General features: G+C 38.0%; 1 protein-coding gene and 1 pseudogene across 6 annotated transcripts in view; both read left to right on the top strand.

Annotated features, from left to right (window-relative positions):
• WARS2 (tryptophanyl tRNA synthetase 2, mitochondrial) overlaps nt 1–23,407 on the top strand; it is a 116,222-nt gene that overhangs the window by 34,913 nt on the left and 57,902 nt on the right. The window contains exon 1 of one of the 6 annotated variants that reach the window (XM_063624719.1): nt 14,209–14,229. The exons of the other annotated variants lie outside the window; for them this stretch is intronic. The gene's annotated coding sequence lies outside the window, so the exon portion shown is untranslated. Of the gene's footprint in view, nt 1–14,208; nt 14,230–23,407 lie in introns of those variants that run through there. 6 annotated transcript variants of the gene reach the window in all.
• On the top strand, nt 20,795–21,855 carry LOC134734673 (RNA-binding motif protein, X-linked 2-like; annotated as a pseudogene).

The following is a 23,407-nucleotide window of genomic DNA, read 5'->3' as shown; positions in this document are numbered from 1 at the left end:
AAATGCATATTACTAAGTAAAAGAAGCCAATCAGAAAATGCTACATATTTTATGATTTCAACTATATGACATTCTAGAAAAGGCAAAACTATGGGGACAGTAAAAAGCCTAGTGGGTACCCAGGCTTTGGAAAAGGGAGAGATGAATAGCCACAGCACAGAGGATTCTTAGGGCAGTGAAACTCTCCTACATGATACTACAATGGGGGATACATGTTATTATACATTTGTCCCAATCCATAGAATATACAACTCCCAAGGGAAGACCCTAGTGTAAACTATGGAGTTTGGGTGACTATGATGTGTCAGTGTAGGTTCATTGTTAACAAATGTACCACTATAGTGTGGGATGCCAGTAGTGGGGAAGGTGATATATATGTGGGGATAGAGGATATATGGGAACTCTATTTTCTGCTCAATTTTGCCGTGAACCTAAAACGTCTCTAAAAAATAAATTTATTAATTTTAAAAAACCTGTTAATACTTTCTCTACTTCTGACCTTCTAAAACAGCCTATTCCAAGTTGGTTTTTATTCCATTCTCTTCCTTCTACCTATTTCCTATCTTTCTTATTAAAATCTTTGGTAACTTTCACAGTGCCAAATCCAGTGGTCAATATTTATACTCATATTCTTTGATCAGTCATTAGCATTTGACACAGTTGACTCCACCCTCCCTCCTAATACGCTTGTTTTTTTTTGTTGTTTTTTTTTTTGAGATGGAGTCTCACTCTGTTGCCCAGGCTGGAGTGCAGTGGCTCCATCTCGGCTCACTGCAACCTCCACCTCCCACGTTCAAGTGATTCTCTGCCTCAGCCTTCCGAGTAGCTGGGATTACAAGCACGCATTACCACACCGGCTAATTTTTGTATTTTTAGTAGAGACAGGGTTTTGCCATGTTGACCAGACTGGTCTCGAACTCCTGGCCTCAAGTGATCCGCTCACCTAGGCCTCCCAAAGTGCTGGGATTACAGGTGTGAGCCAATCACGCCTGGCCTAATGCCCTTTTTTAATGCCTTGGTTTCTAGGACACCACATGCTCCTGTTTTACTCCTACCTCCCTGGCTGCACTTTGTCGGTCCCTTATCTTGGCTCCCCACTCCACCAACCTGTATGAGTTGGCAGCTCCTAAGCTACCTCCTGAGTTCTCTACCACACAGTTTCCCTCAGTGAGCTCATTTGGTTTCATCTTTTAAATGCCATGAATATGCTGATGATTTTTAAAGTTACTGTTCCAACTCTCCCCTATGCATTAAATTTGTCTCCATTTACCTGATTAACATTTGTATATAGAAGACTAATACTAAGCATCTTAAACTTGTCCAAAATAGAATATTTGATGATAAATTTCCATTTAGTCCCATCACAGAAAATGGTCCTAGGTACCACTTTTACCAATTAATCCTTAGTATTCATCCTTGGTACCACCCTTTTCCTCAGCCCCACACCCATTTCATCAGCAAGTCTTATTGAAATTCCCTTCCAAGTATTTGTGAAGTCTGTCCACATCTCTCCATTTGCTTGCCAAAAATACCCTAATCAAATCCACTGCTGCTGCTTACCTCTGCTCCTGCAATGATTTTCCTGCTTGGATTCTTGACTTCCTTCTATCATTTCTTGATCTAGAGGCCAGAGTAATCTTTGTAAAATATAAATCTGATTGAAGCACTCCTTTCTTAAAAATCCTTGAATCATTTGTCAGTCCAAGCTCCTTGTCATAGCATACAAGGCCTTGTATGATCTGCTCCCTCACTGCTTTTCCAACCTCATCTCCTGCTGCTCTTCTTCCCGTGATCACTGCACACCAGGAACACTGATTTCCTTTTTTGTTCTTGATGGCTTTTTTTTTTTTTTTGGCCTCTTCTTACAATTTGTTATCTCCCATATTATTTAGGTAAAAGTTCAGATGTCATGTGTTCCAAGGTACTTTTCATGTGCGTCCTATCTAAAGTAGGGAATTCTCCATTACTCCGTTATTTCACCGTGTTTTTTTTTTTTCATGGCACTAATCACATTCTGTATTTATCATTGTTATTTCCTTTCTTATTTTTTACATGTCTCTTTATGGAATTTGAGCTCCACAATACCAGGGCCACATATTAGATGCTGAACAAATATTTGTTGAATGAATGACTCTCCCACTAATTTAGTGTTCTTGGGCAATTTGGTTAATTTCTTGAGGCATCAGTTTTTTCATCAGAAATGTGTTGCTGTTTGACTTTTTTATATTTATATTTTTATATTTTATATTTTTAATATTCTTCTGTTATATGATTCTCAAAAGGAAGAAAATGGAGGCAAGGACACCAGTCAAAGGTTATTGTTAAGATTATAGGTATGGGGGGAAAGGATCCTAATATTATGGGTATTAGATAGTTTAAAAAGAATTTGTTACATCTATGTATATTGACCTGGAAGGATGTCTATGGTATATTGTAAGATGGAAATAAAAGCAGAGTAATATATGGAAATATATGGAAATATGGAAAGTGGAAATAAAGGCCTGGCTCAGTGGCTCATGCCTGTAATCCCAACACTTTGGGCGGACGAGGTGGGAGGATCACTTGAACTCAAGCTCAGGAGCTTGAGACCAGCCTGAGCAATATAGTGAGATTCTATCTCTATTTAAAAATATATATTGTTTTATTTTAAAAATATATTTTTAATTAAAAATAATACATTTTTAATTAAAAGAAAAAATATATTTTTCCTTTTAATTAAAAGAAATATATTTTTCTTTTAATTAAAAAAGAAAGTAGAAATAAAGTGCAGAGTAACATAGATCCCAATTTTGTTTAAAATTTGCGCTAACATATGTAAATTGTTTGATATTTTTAAATAAAGGTATAGATATATACACTTGAGTCTTAATGTTGATGGCTTTATTTAGGGGTAATATGAAGGAAAGAAGAACAAATTTTTTACCTTTTACTTTATATAGTTCTATATTATTTGACTTGTTACCAGAATTATTTGACAATTTTTTAAAAGCTAGTACGGTGAAGAGGAGTAAAAAGATGACATTATGGCCTGAAGTTTCAGTACAAAAAAGTTAAAGTACTAATTCTCCTTTAAACCACAGTATTCCTTTTCCAGAGCTTCTAAAGGAGATATTGGGTCAGCGGCATATGATAATTAAAATAGTATATTATTAACTACTAGGTATGGGCCTGATATTCCTATGTCTAGCTCTTGTAAACTTGATTAGGCCCAAAGCTCTTGACCCAAACCCAAATGTTGGGATGTGAATTACCACCTATCTGAGGTAATGGGTACCAGAGACCAACTTGAGCTCCTGCATGAGGGAAGAGCAAGTCAAAGAATCCAGACCTGGCCCTAGCATAGGCTTATAGGGATAACAGAAAGGGCAAGACTCCTCTGGTGAAAAAGAAACAAAAAACCACAAAACCCAAAACAACCAACCAACCAACAAACAAGCAAACAAACATGGACCAGTCATGGTCCTTGAAGTTAGTCAATTCGAGGAGCAATTCTTTGACACAAGTAGTAAACAAGATCAGATAAAGAAAGTAAGCTCTCTTGTTCTCTTTTCTGTGAATATTACCTGTTGTAGCAGAAAAAAAAAAGTAGAAAACAGCTGCTTTAGATCCCCATTTATTGAGAATAAAAAATGAGGAACCAACAAAGACAAAATTAGAGAAATCAGAGTGTAAAATACAAACAACGCAGTGTAGCTTCATGAAAATGAGAGGGGAGTGTTTTATAGGATGATAATAAACAGTGTCAGTTGATAGATTCAAAGAGATCATTGAAGAGCAGCAAGACAAAAACAGCCTATTGGATTAAAGGATTAGGAATCATTTTTTTTTTTATTTTAGAAGAGCTTTAGTAATTCTGTGGGTAAGAAAGCAGATTGCGGAGAGATTAAGGTAGGGGGTAGCTTATGGGGAGTTAAAGTGGTGGTGGCAGGTATAAAGTTCTTAGAGGAATATTTGGGAAGAGTAGGAAAGGGAGAAATGACCCAAGATGGAGGTAAACCTCTTTATATTTCCATAGAGTAAGAAAGACCTGAAGGATCTGATAAAGAAAGATTAAAGATGGAAAAAACAGAAAACCTGATGGAGAAATATTCTGAAGAACACAGAAAAGATAGAATTTGTAGCACTGTGGGAAAGGGTTAATCTTAGAGGGACCCCTTTCTGTGAAGTCAAAGACAGAGGATGGTTATCTATATGGAAATATTTAGAAGTACGAAGTAGAAAAGTTGGTACAATGTACTGAATTCAGTAAAGTAAGAACTGAGGTTACTGGTTAAATAGAGAGAAGCTCTTGGGAGCTTAAGCAGACTGGAGATTTAAAATTAGTTCTAAGTAAAATAGACCAATGAATTGGGTGTGCTTGGCACAATCACAAGTGAACTATAGACTTCTCAAGGGAATTACTATTTCATGACTGTTGTGTTCCCACTCCTCAACACAGTGTTTGGTACATGGCTAGTGCTCAATAAATGTAAATGGATGGGTGAATGAATGAGGATCTGGTATTTTTATTTTAACTGAATCAAATTATTGCCCACCCCGCCACTGCCACCACTGCTTCCAACAAGGGCCTGGGTGAAGTTAAATGTAATCATTAAACTAAGTCCATAGTGGTCTGCAGTTTGTAAACAGGACTTAATAAAATAGATGGTTATCTTTTTTATAAGCCCAAAATTGTGTGTGTTGGCTTTTTTAGGATAAAGGGTAATGGTAATATTTTATTTTGGCAGTGCTGGATGAAAAGGAGGAGTTGTTAGATCTAGCACACATTGTTCTGCGGCTTGTAGCTCTGGAATATTTGTGGTTTCAGTGGCCCTTAAGGAGCCTGCTCTTTCCTGCTCTTGCGTCCTCATCAGAATGTTCCAGTAACTTTGAGATAGTTCAGATCTCCCTATTTAAAACTGAAGAAATGACTAGCATGTTTGTTAGAGAGGCTTGGGAGCTTGTGTTCAGGAATCCTGTGTTAGATGTGATAAGTGAACACCAGGATTGCAGATTTGAGGACATGTGGGTTTACTTCAGTAAAAGATTTTGATGAAAAAGAGGACAGGAACAGACGCTGCTTAAAAACATAAATAGGCTTATAGCCTTTTATTTTTCTATGAGAATAAAGAGGAAAGTAATTATGAAATTATCTCATTTACTCATTTATTTAATAAGTATATATTAAGCACCTGTATTATGCAGAGAAAAATGTTAGTAAAATGTGACTTGTTAACTGGGAAACATTTTGACTATCTTCATAAAAAGTAGCATGACTCTTAAATTGTTTTTATTTTATTTTTATTTTTATTTGTACAAATTTGTGGCATACGTGTGAAGTTTTGTTACATGTATATAATACATAATGTGAAATTTTGTTATATGTATATAATACGTAGTGATCACGTAAGGGTAGTTAGGGTGTCCATCATCCAAGTACAATACATTTTTGTTAACTATAGTCACCCTACTCTGCTGCCAAACATTGAATTTATTCCTTTTATCGAACTGTATGTTTGTACCCTTCAACCCACTTCTCTTCATCCTCCCCTCTCACTCACACTCATCCCTCCCAGTCTCTGTTATCTATCTTTCCACTCTTTACTTCCATATGATAAATATTTTAGCTCCTACATATGAGTGAGAAGATGGGATGTTTGTCCTTTGGTGCCTGGCTTATTTCACTTGCCAGGGAGGGTGGCTCAAGCCTATAGTCCCAGCACTTTAGAAGGCCAAGGTGGGAGGATCACTTGAGCCCAGGAGTTCGAGACCAACCTGGGCAACATGGTGAAATCCCATCTCTACAACAAATACAAAAATTAACCGAGTGTGGCTATTCAGGAGGCTGAGGTGGGAGAATCACTTGAGCTTGGGAGGTCGAAGCTACAGTGAGCCGAGATCAGGCCACTGCACTCCAGCCTGGGTGATAGAGTGAGACCCTGTCTCAAAACAAACAACCCCCCCTCTCCCAGTTCTATCCACATTGCTGTAAATGAAAGGATTTTATTTTATTTTTTAATGTCTGAGTAGCATTCCATTGTATATATGTACACATTTTCTTTATCCATTCATCTGTTGATGAACACTTAGATTGATTCCATAGCTTTGCTATTGTGAATAGTGCTGCAATAAACATGTGAGTGCTGATATCCCTTTGATATATTGGTTTCTTTTTCTTTGGGTAGATACCCACTAGTGGGATTGCTGGATCAAATGGTAATTCTATTTTTAGTTTTTTAAGAAATCTCCATACAGTTTTCCATAGAAGCTGTACTAGTTTCCATTCCCACCAGCAGGGTATAAGAATTCTCTTTTCTCCACATCCTCACCAACATCCATTATTTTCTACCTTTTCTGATTTGGGTAAGATGATATCTCGTTGTGGTTTTGATTTGTATTTCTCTGATGATTAGTAATATTGAAGATTTTTTCAAATACCTATTTGCCATTTTCATGTCTTCTTTTGATGAATATCTATTGATTTCCTTTCCCTACTTTTTAATGGGATTGCTTTTCATTTGTTTGTTTGTTTTGCTGTTGAGCTGAGTTCCTTGTATATTCTGGGTATTAGTCCCCTGTCAGATGAGTAGTTTGCAACTATCTTCTCCCATTCAACAGGTGTCTATTCACTCTGATTATTTCTTAAACCAAAATTAAGCTTTGAAGTTTAATTAGGTCCTATTTGTCTATTTTTAGGTTTGTTGCCTGTGCATTTGAGGACTTAGTCATAAATTCTTTGCCTAGACCAGTGTCCAGGAGGGCTTTTCCTGGGTTTTCTGCTAGTATTTTTATAGTTTAAGGTCTTATGTTTACGTTTTTAATCTATTTTGAGTTGATTTCTATATATGGTAAGAGATAAGGGTTCAGTTTCATTCTTCAATATGTGGCTCTCCAATTTTCCCAGCATTATTTATTGAAGAGGATGTCCCTTCTCCAATATAAGTTTGTGCCTATTCCAAATTTATTTCCTAATGAAAGTTGAAATAATTCCGATACTAAAACACACATTTATCCTCTACTAACTAGATGACATTAGGAGTTTGCTGTTTCTTCCTTACTGCTGAAGACATTAGTAAGACCAAAGCATTTTCCTCCATATTGCTTTTGGTTCTTAGGAATCTTCGCAGTGGTAGGAAACCCTGACCCCTTGAACCATTGCAGCAGCAGGTGAGCAGGAAAGGAACTAGATTTCAAAATATTTTGTTTTAAGATGTGTTTTGTTGTATTGAAGTCATCATACAACATCTGATATTGATTTTGAGACTCTTAATTCATTCTTTTTAAAGATTGAGATTAAAAAACCTAAACACATTTCCACGCAGTTTTCCCATAAATCCCATCCATTAACTCAACTCAAAACATCCTGATCCTGCAGTCTTGTGCTGTGTTTCTGCCCTTGCTGAATTAGGAGTGCTCTTGGGTGTCTCGTGGGGTATGTGCAGTGCTGTCTTCTGGAAAAGAGAAAATGACACTGTGTTATAGGTTCAATGTATACTCTAGCTAAGGGCAAAACTAGTCAAAAATCAAACTGAATTTATATTGAATTTCCCTATATACTTGTGAATGCCTCTTTCACAGAACATTGTTAAAATAAATATCAGGGCCAGGCATGGTGGCTCACGCCTGTAATCCCAGCACTTTGGGAGGCTGAGGTGGGTGGATCACCTGAGGTCAGGACCTCAAGACCAGCCTGGCAAACATGGTGAAACCACATTTCTACTAAAAATACAAAAATTAGCCGGGCATGGTGGCATTTGCCTGTAATCCCAACTACTCGGAAGGCTGAGGCAGGAGAATCACTTGAATCCAGGAGGTGGAGGTTGCAGTGAGCTGAGATCGTGCCATTGCACTCCAGCCTGGGTGACAGAGCGAGACTCTGTCTTAAAAAATAATAATAAAGGCCGGGCACGGTGGCTCATGCCTGTAATCCCAGCATTTTGGAAGGCCAAGACAGGTGGATCACCTGAGGTCAGGAGTTCGAGACCAGTCTGGCCAACATGGCAAAACCTCGTCTCTACTAAAAATAACAAAAATTAGCTGGGCGTGATGGCGGGCACCTGTAATGCTAGCGACTCGGGAGGCTGAGGCAGGAGAATCGCTTGAACCCGGGGCAGAGGTTGCAGTGAGCCGAGATCGTGCCATTGTACTCCAGCCTGGGCAACAAGAGCTAAACTCTGTCTCAAAAGAAAAATAATAATAAAATAAAATAAATATCAGGAAATTATCACATAACATCTACTCTGAACGTTAAAGTGAGATTACTTGCACTCTAAGGAGAGTTGAGGAACTTTATAAAGAGTTTATGAGGTAGCTTTTAAGCACTTATTATTCTAAGAGTATTTTATTAAATTTAATGTATTAGGAGTTTTTTTATTTTGTTTTGTTTTGTTTTGATACAGTGTCTCACTCTGCTGCCTTGGTTGGAGTGCTGTGGCACGATCTTGGCTCACTGCAACCTCCACCTCCTGGGTTCAAGCGATTCTTCTGCCTCAGCCTCCCGAGTAGCTGGGACTACAGGCGTGTGCCACCATGCTCGGCTAATTTTTGTATTTTTAGTAGAGACGGGGTTTCACCATATTGGCCAGGCTGGTCTCGAACTCCTGACCTCGTGATATGCCCACCTCGGCCTCCCAAAATGCTGAGATTACTGTTCTGATAGTTGTAGGTATTGTTACCTGAAAGATGGCCAGCTGGGATAGGCAGTCTGGGAAGGGATAATTTGAAAATTTTCTCTACTCATCTTGGTAAACGGCCTGCCTCTATCTTCATCCATCATGGGGACTCTGAGTGTCATGGGATTTAAGATGAGACTTCAGCTCCTGCATTCTGTAAGCCTCGTGTAGTATTCATTTCTACTTCATTCATATGCATATATTGAATCCCCGCTCTGTTGGTGTTAGGATTAACAGCATGGTTCTTTACCTCGAGGATTTCACTGGCTGTTGAGGGTAGTGGACATGTAGGAAAAGTAAGTTACAGTACAACTATGTGCTATAATAGAGGGAGGACAAAGCATTGTAGTTGCTTACAGGAGCAAGTGACTCATCTTGTCCTGGGGATTTGGAGAGTGCTCCACAAATGTGGTAACAGCTGCACTGGGTTTTAAAAGATATATTGAAATTTGTTAGGTCAAGAAAGGGATGCCAGGTAGAGAGAATTGCCAAGTGCAAAGTCTTGGAAGTTAGCAAGAGTATGGAAGTAAAAGAAGTATACAATTCATGGAGTGGAATGGTAGAAGAAAAAGGCTGAAAAAGTAGACTTGATTCTTATTAACCCAGTAGTGCCGGTGGGGTGGGAGGTCAGCAAAAAAGTTAAAATTGTCAGAAATATGAGAGAACTTGAAAAATACTTTGTTATATAAAACATCTGATCAGTAATTGGGCTATTTTTTCTGCTACAGTATTTTTAAAAATCACACATTTCTTTTTTTTTTTTTTTTGCTTTTTTTTTTGTTATACTTTAGGTTTTAGAGTACATGTGCACAATGTGCAGGTTTGTTACATATGTATCCATGTGCCATGTTGTTTTGCTGCACCCATTAACTCGTCATTTAGCATTAGGTATATCTCCTAATGCTGTCCCTCCCCCCTCCCCCCACCCCACAACAGTCCCCGGAGTGTGATGTTCCCCTTCCTGTGTCCATGAGTTCTCATTGTTCAATTCCCAGATAGAAAATAAACAAAGAAAACCACTTCAGTATAACTCGACTGGTGACATTTCAATAACATTGTTTTTACCCAGCTGGGGTTCCACCTGTCCACACAAAACAGCTCTGTTCCACTTGGTACATACATTTCTCACTGTCCTTTACTGTTTGATGGTCCAGACATGAGTATTTACAGTTACCTTCAGAGTAACTATAATTATTTGATAGTAACAACAAAACAAAAGTCTGTGTTATTTTTCCCAAAAGTGTCCAGGAGTTTACCAGTTGAGGCAAGCAATGGTATCACTTGTGGTACCAGGTATTTTATCATTAATAACTTTTCATGGTACAGTAATTTGTCATCTAAGTAGATGAAAAGTAATGCACTTTCAAGATACATTTTCAAACCACGTGTTTGAAATTGTCAAAAATAAGAGCACTATTTGATTTTTTAAATGGAAACATTGTAATTGTACATATTTATGGGGTACAATTTAATATTTCAATATATATGTATATAGTATAAGAAGCCATATTCTATTTATGCTAATTATTTTATCTACTAAAATGTAGTATAGAGAAGAATTATGTACAACATTTGAAAATTTACAGTTGGGGAAGGAGGAGTCTCAAAAACTCGTAAGTAAATTGCATTTAAAATTATGACAATTTGAGTGTGAGTGTTGATTTTATGGTGGAGCTATTGAAAAATTATAATTTATTGACAGAGCATATTTGCAAAAGTAGAATGTACCCACATAAAGATATAAAATATATAAAAATAAAATCAGAATTGAAAGTGTATTGTTTACTGCAAAAGGGACATGGTAAATATTTCGCTGGTGAATAAAGTCAACTTGTTAGAGTTGTTAGAAAAGCAAAATAAAATATAAAGGAGAACATTATTTTGACCTTTACATTTATAATTGATTACTACAAGAATGCTCATATTCCAAATGATATAATTGACATTAGAGAAACAAAACTTTGTTGCTGCATTACTTTACAAGTGAAATAAGTGTTTCCTCAGTGTATTAAACAATACATTATAAGCTAACTTAATAACAATTTTAAAATTGTCATCAATTTATGTAAGCAATCAGAAAAGGAAAGGTTCTCTTAATTAAAGAAATGTCCTTGAACTTTATTAGGCACAATAAGACAACTGACTAGGAGTGTAATTATTTTATAAACATATAGACACATAGACACACACAGAGCAAGTGTAAATTAGAACCATGATGGTGTCACTAAACATGAGTGGAAGATTCAATGTGATGGTGAAATTTTAGAGGAAGAACTAAGTACTTGATTGTGTCAAATTCTAAGGTTTACCAGTGAGTTTGAGAAACTAAAAACTCTTCAGTGCCCCCAATACTGACACTTCCTTGATAACATCCTCTATGCATCTCTATATAGATTGCCAGTTTCTTTACAACTTGTATAAGAGGCTCAAAGATATGACATGCAGGAAGCTATGTGGTATGTCAGAAATATATTGGACTACTGGCCGGGTGCAGTGGCTTGCTCCTGTAATCCCAGCACTTTGGGAGGCCAAGGCAGGTGGATCACGAGGTCAGGAGTTCCAGACCAGCCTGGCCAAGATGGTGAAACCTTTTTTCTACTAAAAATACAAAAATTAGCCGGGCGCGGTGGCAGGTGCCTGTAATCCCAGCTACTTGGGAGGCTAAGGCAGGAGAATCCCTTGAACCCAGGGCGGGATGGCAGTGCAGAGGTTGCAGTGAGCCGAGATCTCCACTGCACTCCAGCCTGGGTGACAGAGTGAGACTCCATCTCAAAAAAAAAAAAGAAGTCTTTTGTTCACAGTGAAAGGAATGTTGACTTTGAAATTATGGATTTATATTAATGTCACTATAAACCAATGGGAATGGTAATTTTTAAACAAACTTGCTAAATATTGAGAGACTAAACTACTAAGTTAATAAATTATATATAGCAGTGTAGCTTTCTCTCTAGATGGTGTCTCACAATGGATTCTGTTGCTTGACTATTTTCTTAGTGAATATTTAAACTAAGGTAGTGACAGATTTGGTGATCTGGTTAAGTATTTTGAAACACATTTTGAATAATATAGCTTAGTGTTAACAGGGTATTAAATATAATTTTTTTCTTACTCATTTCACCTTCCCTATACTGTATATTTGGAATTGATCATAAAAAAAACCTCCAAAAGAAAATTAATCTATATAGGACTATTTGTTCCCTAACCTTATAGGTTGTCATTCAGAGCTTCCAGAGATTATTGAGATAATCTTTTAAACATAAAGAGGGATGGTGAATTAATGATTGGCTGACACTGGTTTGCAGATTTGAATTTTTCTCTCTTTTTTTCTCCTAAGGTTATTTATTACATACAAGAATTCTTTGTAAAGGAGGAAATGGAGAGATGTAGGTCAGAGGATGTAAAGTAGCAGATACGTAGGATGAACAAGTCTAGAGATCTAAATACAACATGAGGACTATAGGTAATAAAATTGTACTGTATTTGGGATTGATATTAAATAAGAATTTAGCTGCTTTTGACACAAAAACAAAAGAAATCGATAACTATGTGGGATGATGGATATATTAATGTACTTCACTATAGTAACCTTTTTGGTATCTGTATATATCCCATAACATCATGTTGTATATCTTAAATATATACAATAACATTTATTTTTTAGAAGTTTTTATAAAGAGCTTCAAGGAAAATTTAAAGACATGTTTACTTGTTTTTTTAAAGTAAAAGAAATAGTTTACTGCTTATTTAAAAAAAAAACGCATATCTCAAAACCGTTTGGGCTGGGGTAATTATGCCAAAAAACAATCTCAAGGTTTCAAAGGGGGAAAAAATAGTCCTTTTGGAGAGCAATAATCGATCATGGAAATTGAAATAGCACATGCCATACTGCTTCATCTGGAAAATGCTATACAATCAATTTTTTTAACAAAGGAAATAAGTATTTGCTAAGTTTAAATTTACATTTTTCTGAGAGATTGCAGCATAATGAAAATTTCAGAGCTACTGTTTAAATGGAAGAAATAAATGGAGCAAAGTCAACTATGTGCAGTAATTTTACGGAATCAATGCAAATGTGATCCTAGAACTTTGATCCCAGAACAAAGTAACAGCAACTTCATCTATGATTACAGCCCCTTAGTTGATGGCTGTTTATTTGACATAGTCTATGTAATAATGCTTCCTGCCTCTCAGCACTACTACCTACATACAGTTGTGGTTTGGTCAGTCACCACAACCCTTGCAGAATACTTTTAGTCTACTCTGCATTGCCCCAGGGCTTGCACAGTCTTGGAAGAGAAGGCCAGTGTCCTGGATATGAATTTCTGACAGAAATAGTAACCAGATTACAGATCCTGAACTGACCTTACTTACCTTATCAGTTTAAGACATTAGTCAAGTGTGCTATTAATAGTTTTCTAAGGCTGCCATAACAAAGTACCACAAACTGGGTGGCCTAAAAGAACAGAAATGTATTCTTTCACAGTTCTGGAGGCTAGCAGTCTGACACTGACTGAGGTGTTGGCAGGGCATGCTTCTTAAGACTCTAAGGAAGAACCCTTCCTTGTCTCTTCCTAGCTGCTAGTGGCTCTTGGCAATCCTTGGGATTTTCTTGAATTGTAGCTGTATCAGTCCAGTCTCTGCCTCCATTGTCATATGGCCCTTTTCCCTCTATGTGTCTGTGTGTCTTCTCTTCTTTTAAGGACACAAGTCATTGTATTTAGAGCCCACTATAATCTAGTATGACCTCATCTTAACTGATTATATTTGCAAAGATCCTATTTCCAAATAAGGTTACATTCTGAAGTTCTAGGTAGACATGAATTTTGGAAGGACATAATTCAACCTACTACACCAAGCAATGGAAGTACACTAGAAAAATGGCATGTAATTTTTTTTATGTTTTAGGCTTTAAATTATAGATCCTAAAGATTACTTAGTGGTTTTTCGGTGAATATGATACTTACTCTAGTGTTAGGATAATCAATGAAAAATAGCATGTTATAAAATGTTAAATGTAAAACTTGAACCCTAAATTTCTCATAAGACTTCTCACTTGCTTAATTAATGCTGATTCATGCGGATAATTGCCCTTACTATGTCTAAGTAATCTACATATATTTGAAGTCAGATTATGAAGGATTTTATACACTAAATTAAGGGTTTGGATTTGACTGTGAAAAAGGAAGAATCAGTGGAGATTCATTACTTTCAAATGATAGTTCAGGTAATAGTGTAGAAGATTAAAAAACTCAGAAAAAAGCTATTGAATCAGCACAGGTGAGATGATTGTGGTTTAGACTACATTGATGGGGATGGAGAAATGAAATTGTATTGAGAAACATCCCTGATGATTTAGTAATTGATTAGATGATGAAGATAGCTAATATTTATTAAGCATTTTCTATGTGTCAGGTACCAATCTAAATACTTTTTATGCATTAATTTAATTCTTGCAATTCTCCTATAAATCAGTACTATTAAAATTTTTATTTCAGGTGATGAAACTGAGGCACAAATACTTGCCAAAGATCACATAGCTAGTAATTGGAGGAGGCAGAATTTGAACCAACAGAATCTGGTAAGGGAAAGGAAGGAGTTGGGATGAATCTTAAGGTTAGGAGGCTAGGTAGATGGTTGTATCATTAGCCAGAATTAAGAATACAGTGCAGAATGGGGGAGAGTTGACCTGAAGGTCATGAGTCAATAGATTTAGTTTGGGATATAGTATTAAGTTGGAAGAGCTGCTCGTGGGAAGTAAGTACTAAAAATAATATTTGATGTTAATTTTTAGATTAATTTCCTTAATAAAGATAATGTTATTTTAAATGTATACATTATGCAGCTATGGCAAAACATGAAGAATTGGTGACGCTGTCTACTAGTCTTGAAAAGCAAGAGTGCTTTAACAGGGTGCAATTCCTTGTGATAACGTATTCTCATATCATCCCTACATTAAGTTAGATAGGCAAATAACTATCTTACCCGGAACTTTGTGAATGTTTTGGTCAGTCAGAGAAAGTAGAGGAATTCCTAAGTTTGTACCCAGCCGGTCGTTAGTGAATTTACTTCATTACAAACTCTCTTTATATTCTCACTCTTTGATCCATGCATCCCACCAAATATACCCCTGTGTTGCTCTAACCACGGGGAATTCTAGATTCTAGTTCAAACCGGGCAGTTTATGGGAACCGCTTTTGTTGAAATGATTAAATAAAGAAATGCCTATGAATTATCCTTTTGAAGCACTGCCTGTTTTCTGTGTCATTTTGGTCTCATTAATCAGTGTTGCAGCCAGGCAGACACTGTGCTGTGTATTTTACTGTCCTCAGCACAGCGGCTTCTACGTCTCTGCTCCCAGGCCAACACATTGGGGAAAAAGAGAGAGGGAAACCATCAATCTTCCCAGTTGCACATGTCAGCAGTGATTCCTTCCCTCTTCCTGTTGGCTGTCTCTCTCACCACCTGTGTTTAGAATTAGCCCTGAAGCTGCTGCCCAGATGAATAAGAACCACTGTCCTTGTCACCTGCCCTGGTATGGGCCACCACTTCTCAATGAAACAAGTATATCAAGCAGTCAGTTATCTTTAGCGTGAGTGGTGTAAGAGAATCACACACCCCTTAGAAGTTTATTATAACATAAAATTAAAATTTTAGGCCATACATTCTAGTGAATCAAAGGGGTAAAACATATAATTTCTTGAGTGCCTTGCTATCTGCTCATAATCTCCCTCTGAAGTACATATGGCTGAAGTTAATCGACCTGGGTTCAAGTCGTGGCTCCACTATTTACCAGGTATGGACCACTCATTTAACCCTTCTGTGCCTCAGTTCCTTCATCCTTGTGAAACAAGTACCTCAGAGTTTTTATGAGGATCAAATGAGATAATACATTTATAGCTCTTGCTATAATGCTTCCCATGTAATAAGCACTCAATAAATGTTAGCTATTATTACCATTAACCTCATTGTCCAAATAATAAAACTGAGTTTCAGAGAGGTTACATAATTTGCGAAAGGCGCTAGGAGGCATAGAAGGATTGTGAACCTAGCACTGTCTGATCCTCAAAACTCAAGTCCTTTAGATTACACTACATTGTTTCTATTTTAGTTTCATTTTACAAATTACTTAATATCTGAACTTAATAAATCATTTAACATTGTCTATGTCTTAATTTCCCATTATTCCCATTATTTAAAATGAAAATGGTAATAACCAACATTCCTGTTAGTATGAGACTCTTTTAGTACGTATCAACTAATTCAATCAGACCCTATGCCGAAAAACTAGGCCGATTTTTCTTTTGGCACAGGATCTTGCTCTGTTGCCCAGGCTGGAGTATGGTGGCACAATCATGGCTCACTGCAGCCTTGATGTCCAGGCTCAAGCAATCCTCCCACCTCAGCCTCCTGAGTAGCTGGTACTACAGGCATGTGCTACCACGCCTGGCTAATTTTCCTTTATTTATTTATTTATTTTTATTTTTTTCTGGTAGAGACAGGGTCTCCCTATGTTGCCCAGGCTGGTTTCAAACTCCTAGCTCAAGTGATCCTCCCACATTGGCCTCCCAAAGTATTGACATTACAGGTGTGAGCCACTGCATCTGGCCCAGGCTTATTTTTAAAATTTGGTGACAGAAAAATGACATGTGTTTTTTAAAAAGTTAAACAATACAAAAAAGTCAAAAAGGAAGTCATTACTCCCATTTCCTTGTATAACCACTAGTAAGTTAGGTATGTAGGCTGTCTTCCTTGTCGGCATTTATCTATTTAACAAATGCCTATATAGAACCTTCAGGGGAGTACTGTCATTCCTCCCATTTTACAGCTAAGGAAGTTCCGTGATTTGCACAAGGAAGCACATCTGGTGCACAAGAAGGCTGGCACTGGACTCACATGTCTGACTCTAGATTTGGGCTCCTCACCTCCACTCTGTGCCGATTCTCAGTACTTAACAGGACCTACCTTCGTATCTATTCCACAGTATTTCATTATATAAAAAGAAAACTATAACTTATTTACTATTTCCCCTAGTGATGGACATTAGTTGCTTATAATTCTTTTTTTTTTCTTCAACTTTAAAGTTCAAGGCTACATGTGCAGGATATACAGATTTGTTACATAGGTAAATGTGTGCCATGGTGGTTTGCTACACAGATCATCCTGTCACCTAAGTATTAAGCCCAGCATCCATTAGCTATTCTTTCTGATGCTCTCCCTCTCCAACCTGACAGGCCTTAGTGTGTGGTGTTCCCCACCATGTGTCCATGTGTTCTCATCATTCACCTCCCACTTATAAGTGAGAACGTGTGGTATTTGGTCTTCTGTTCCTGGGTTAGTTTGGTGAGAATCATGTCTTCCAACTCCATCTGTGTCCCTGCAAAGGATATGATCTCATTCCTTTTTATGGCTGCATAGAATTCCATGGTGTATATGTACCAGTATAATTCTTTTGTAATTAAATAATCAGGGGGAACACCAGATCTTCTTACATTCTTGTGTGAGTATTTCTGTAGGACAGATTTCCATACATTGAATGGTTGGGTCAAAATAAAACAAAATTTTGATCTCCAGATATGATTAGATTACTGAGAGATTACTCTGTGCCAGGGTTATACTAATAAACTTGTCACAGTCCTCCTAACCACTCTATGAGATAGGTATATTATTATCCCTATTTTGTACATGTTCAGCACCACATAGGAAATTAGGCAAAGTCTTGAATCCCGGCAGTGTGGCACTAGATTCTGCTTCTCAACCATGGTTTATAACCAAGCTAGTTATCACAATCATATTTTAGTGCTTGGTTTTGTCATTCTTCTAACTTACTATAAGGTTGAGTTAACAATCTGAGCTGACAGAAGGGTCTGATGATGCAAATGTGGTTGGAACACCCTGTAGTCTTATATCAGTCTACAGGTTGGATGAGAAAGGGAGCCATGATTAGCTGGAACATGAGACATATTTGCTCTTGGAAGAGGTGAAATAAAAGCCAAAAAAATTCCCTTTTTTGTAAACTATTTTATACCAGGAAACTAACTTTAGAAATGTGTTTTCCTGTTTGGATTGTGGGTACTTTGTAAGAAATTCACATTGTCTCTCAAAGGTTCAGAACACTCGAGATAGTCGGGGAATTATATCATACATTATATGTAAGAATTACTGGCATCTCAGCTTCACTTAGCCAAGGCCACCTGATATTAGTCCAGGTCTTGGCCAACCAACTGAGCTAACCATGAGACCCACTTACAGTGCTTGAGTGTTGAATCCAGACTTTCTGGTAGGAAAGATCAGAAGGAAGTAGGGAGTTTGCCAAGCAGGGATATGGGTAAAAACAATATCTCTATGCAGAGATAATTTTGTCTCCAGTCCATTACTGATGTTGAACACTCCTCAGTGGTATTACTTCCTTGGTGATGTCCAGGCTATATATGCTTTCTGAATCCCTGAGCCATAGAGATTTATGGAATTCGACTTTGCCAAGTAAGTCTACCTAGCCATCGAAGATAGCATGCCTACTTGTTACAGGTGTCTTCTCTCACCAGCATAGAGGCTATGACCACAGCTTCATAATCTTCTGTCCTCCATGGCTGCTGCATGTAATATCCAAACTGCTGGGAGCCAAAGGGGCCTCTGCCTATACATGATTAAATCATTGCCTTAGAGATTTCATTACCTTGAAATGTAAATTACTAGCAAGTGAACTTACTCCTCATATTTTTAGTCCTTTTATTTGTGTGTGTGTTTGTGTGTGTGTGTGTGTGTGTGTGTGTGTTTCAGTGTTTCCTAGCAGGTTGGCAGCTTTGGAAGATAATTATGTAGCAGTTGGCTTAGAACAGTGGTTTCTCATTCATTGCTTCATGTTAGAATCACCTGGGAGCTTTTAAAACTCCCATTGCTCATGCCAAATCCCAGACTGATTAAATCAGAATCTCTGGGGGTGGTGCCCAGGCATCAGTATTTTTTAAAGCTCCCAAGTGATTGCAGTGCAGCCAAGATTGAGAACTGTTGGCTTAGAAGGGACCTTCTCTTTTTCATTCATAATGTTTTTATCTGTACCTCATTTTCTGCCATTGAAGTGAATTTTAAGAATAGATTATTTGTGCCCAAAAACCTCGCTCAAACTTGAGCATACATCAGAATCACTGAAGACGCTTGTTAAAGCCCGGGTCGCATAAATTTTCTCATTTCTTCTTCTTGGATAAGTCCCACTCTTAGAATTTCTGATTTAGTAGGTCTGGGTTGGAACCCAAGACTGCATTTTTAACAAGTTCCCAAGTCATGATGCTACTGCTGGTACTGGGAACACACTTTGAGAGCCTCTGCTCTAATCCCTTCCTCTCACCTTCTTTCTGCTCTTTACTTTTCCACCAGCAGTGGCCAGGGCTGCTGCCTCTGACAGTCCATACAATATCAATAAGAAAGGCAATTAATGCATGAAGATGTTTAACCTGTTACCCCACCTCAAAGTAATCATACAATCTAACTAAAAAGAATTTACTGTATATGCAGATACAACCTCCTCTGCATGCATAATTGCTCCCCTTAAGTCCTTTCGAATATAAAATCAAAGCCACCACTGAATAGATTTCTGGTGTCCAAAATGGACCTCGGATTGCACTTTCCTACAGAAACAATTTTATGGATGCTGGTTAGGTACAGCTGAAATCATGCTGTTAATACCATTCTTCAAGAATATTGTAGGCTCAAAGAGACTTTGATGGTCTGCTTCCCATTTAAAGAATCCAATTTCTGAGTTTCAAAGAACCAGTTTTTAAACAAACTGTTAGAACATAACTTGTTTAACAATTGCCTGCAACTGAAACATTTGGCTTATTTTTTTATAGTTACACCCTTTACATTTGGAACTAAAGTATGGGAGAAAGGATTTGTCATGATTCAGTTAACATATATTAGGGGACCACAACGTACCTGGCACTGTGCTATTTACTGGGTATATAAAGAGGGAAAAGATAGTCCCTGCCCTAGAATAACTCATATTCTAGGCGGGAAAATATATCTATGGAACAAATAAAAAAAATTTACCAAGTTACCAATGTGCTATGTGCAATAATGAAGAATTGATGAAGGAGGCATCTGTTCTTCTGAGTGAGAGAGAGAAAGAGAGACATTGAGGCTGTGTGTGGTGGAGCATGGAGCAGGTGTGGGTGTGTTTGGTAGGAGGAAGAAGCATGTTTAAGAGTCGCAGAATCAGTGAGAGATTGTTAGGGCTTAATGACCAAGGGGAGTTCCCCCATGCAGTAAAGCGGTTAAAGGGCATTCTAGGATGGTGGAAGAGTGTGAATGCAGAGGGGAGTACTCTACAGAAAAAAGGCAAGTAGTCAGCTGAGTTCCCCAGGTGGTGTGATTGGAGAATGACTGGGAAGGGCATTGACCATCCCACAAAGTCAGAGTCTTGTCTCAGAGGAAGAAATGAGAAGAGTTATGCTAAGTCAGCATATGTGATATTTGCACCTCTATCCCATATTTTAGTATCGTTCTTCTCCTGTATATTCCCCAATACCCTGAGGAAGACAGTTTCAATTTCAACAAAATATTAATACTTTGAAAATGTCTGAAAGTGGTTTTCAGACTGTGCTCTGAGAAGCCCCCTTTGTGCTTGACTGGGGTGAGGTCAAAAGAGCAGTCAGGGACCCACCAGAGCTCACCCACTGACTCTGCTATTATCCACCCACCTCTCAAGCTTTTCTTTGGACAATTCCACTTATTAGGCACATCTAAGAATATTATATTTGAAAAAAGGTATACAGTTAGAAAAGCATTAAAGCCACTGTAATTAATCCTCACATGTTTGGTAACAGTCTGACGACTTGGTCTGGATAGCCACATCTCTCAGCTGCTGGCCAAAGGATAAACGTTCTCAGATAATCAGCTGAAGAGGGGAATCAGGCAGGTGTTGATGTGAATGTGTGAGCAGTGATAATTGTTGGTATGATAAGCCTTTAGTTGGCCACAAGAGATAATGAAAATATCATATCATTCTTGAAGAATGAACACTTGAAAATCAATGTTAGAATTTTCTTATGAAAGCTGGGTGCAATTGCTCACACCTGTCATCCCAGTACTTTGGGAGGCCAAGGCAAGAGGATCACTTAAGGCTAGGAGTTTGAGACCAATCTGGGCAAGATAGCAAGACCTTGCCTCTACGAGAAATTTAAAAAATTAGCCAGGGTATGTGCCACGCTGCCTTGCCTGGGCACTGATAACTGAACGCTGAGTTTGAGCCCACGGAGATGAACCCTTTAACTAAGGTGAAGCTGATCAATGAGCTGAATGAGTGAGAGGTCCAGCTTGGGGTGGCCAATAAGGTGTCCTGGCACTCCGAGTACAAGGACAGTGCCTGGATCTTCCTGAGAGGGCTTCCTTATGAGCTGACTGAAGGGGACATCATCTGTGTGTTCTCACAATATGGGGAGATTGTTAATCTCATGTGGGACAAGAAGACTGGGAAATCCAAAGGATTCTGTTTCCTCTGCTACGAAGACCAGCAGGAGCACAATTCTGGCCGTTGACAATTTTAATGGGATCAAGATCAAAGGAAGAACTATCCGAGTGGAACCATCTGTCTAACTATTAGGTTCCTAAGGACTCAGAAGAAATGGATGATGTGACCAAAGAGCTCCAGGAGAAGGGCTGTGGCGCTCGTACCCCCTCACCGAGTTTGTCTGAGAGCTCTGAAGATGAAAAACCAACAAAAAAGCGCAAAAAAAGACAAAAAGGGAAAAAAGAAAAAGAGACAACTGACTGGGAGGTACAGGCAGAGCAACCATCCTCTTCGTCACCCAGAAGCAAGACAGTAAAGGAAGAGGATGACCCTGGCCCTAAGAAGCACAGCAGCAAGAACTAGGAGAGAGCTCAGAAGTCAGTGCCTAGGGAGGGGCGGAAGCTCCCCAAGGCCAGGACTGCCTACTCTGGTTGGGCAGTGAAGCGAGGGAGGGAGCTGAAGAAGGAGAAACCCAAGCACGAGCACAGGTCCTCAAGCAGGAGGGAGGCAAGAGAAGAAAAGACCAGGGATAAGGACAGAGGGCGGAGCTCAGACACACTTTCTAGCCCGTACAACGGGCGTTCTGAAGGGCGTAGTCATAGAAGTCGAAGTAGGAGCCGAAATAAATCCCATAGGCATAAAAGGACCCGGCGCTGCCGGGAGCGGGAGTCTTTGAATTCCAGTGACTGTAGGCGTCACTGAAGACTGTTGAACTGCTCAGTAGATTTGGAAATAATTATGTTTTTTAAACGCAGTCAAATTCAGTTGGACTATTTTTGTATCTAAAACTCCTAGGGCTGGATTCTTTTAACCCCTTGAGTATTAGAGTCATTGAGAGGGCTGCAGTTTCAACAGCTACATATCCTGGATATTCTTCGTACCATTCATTGTCCCTGAACCAGAGTATGTGTCCTGAATTTTGATTCATAAATATGGCTCTTGAACCCATAGACCCAATTGAAGATGGAATTTTCAGGAAAGGGAAAATACCAGATAATTCTAGAATTCTAGTTTTGTGTTTGATGTTTAGAGCTCAGCATCGTGGGACCTTTCCAGTTACTAGGTTTGGACAGCTTGATGTGAATGAATGGGATAGGATTTTTAAGATCAACCAGCTCCATGCCCAAAACCTCCTGTTTAAAAAAATGTTTAATGTCTTTTCTTTTTCATTACAACTTTTTTGTTTGATAGACCTCTTTCCAAATTTTTTCCTTGCAATATATTTATTATTTATTTGTATCGAGATGAAATTCACATAACATAAAGTTAACCATTTTAAAGGGAACAATTCAGTGACATTTGTTACTGAACATCCACAATGTTGTGTAACCACCGCCTCTGTCTAGTTCCAAAACATTTTTTATCATCCCAAAATGAAACCCTGAATCCATTAAACAAGAACTCTCCATTTCCTCCCTCCTCCCCGTCCCTAGCAACCACCAACTGACTTCCTGTTTATGAGTTTGCCTATTCTGGATATTTCATATAAATAGAATTATACCAAAAAAAAAAAAAAATGAGCCGATGTAGTTGTGTGTGCGTCTAGTCCCAGCTACTTGGGAGGGTGGGTGGACTGCTTGAGCCTAGGAGTTTGAGGCTGCAGTGAGCTCTGATCATCCACAGTACTCCAGCCTGGGCAACAGAGAGACACTCTGTCTCAAAAAAAATAAATAAAAAATCTTATGAGGAAAGACTAAATTTTTTAAACATTTTATATCTTTTTTATACTTTTAAAATTGTAGTGCTTCTTGATCTATTACCTGTACTTACTGTCCTGTTCAAGATAATAATATGCTGTGTTAGTATGTCATGGCAAGAATATGACACTTGCTGATTTGGTTTAGCAAGTAGTGTTATTAGGAATTAAAATATTTTGCACTACATTTAATTTTCTAATTATTTATGTCATGTTTAGATAATTGTTAATTTAGTTTTAAGCTTCTTTCTAAGACAAAAAAAGACATGCCTCCTTATTCTTTACTTACTTACAACCTTTGCATTTAAATATAGATTAGCTGCCCTGAGGTGATGATGTAATCCTTCCTGGGAGCCAAAGTGTCATGACTTTATATTTTATCATTTCTTCCTGCTGGGGAGACAGAATAAAAGACCTGAAGAAAATAGCCCAAAGAGATGTTTAGGTACAAAAGAAATAGCTACAGAAGAAAAGAACAGTATAAAATTAAAAACCTGGTGTCTTAGTTCACTCGTGCTGCTATAACAAAATACTACAGACTGGGTAATTTGTGAAGAA

The sequence above is a fragment of the Symphalangus syndactylus genome, chromosome 12, assembly GCF_028878055.3.
Source record: "Symphalangus syndactylus isolate Jambi chromosome 12, NHGRI_mSymSyn1-v2.1_pri, whole genome shotgun sequence".
Lineage (NCBI taxonomy): Eukaryota > Metazoa > Chordata > Mammalia > Primates > Hylobatidae > Symphalangus > Symphalangus syndactylus.
Note: the sequence above shows the minus strand (reverse complement) of the source record. Positions and strands in the feature narration are given on the sequence as shown.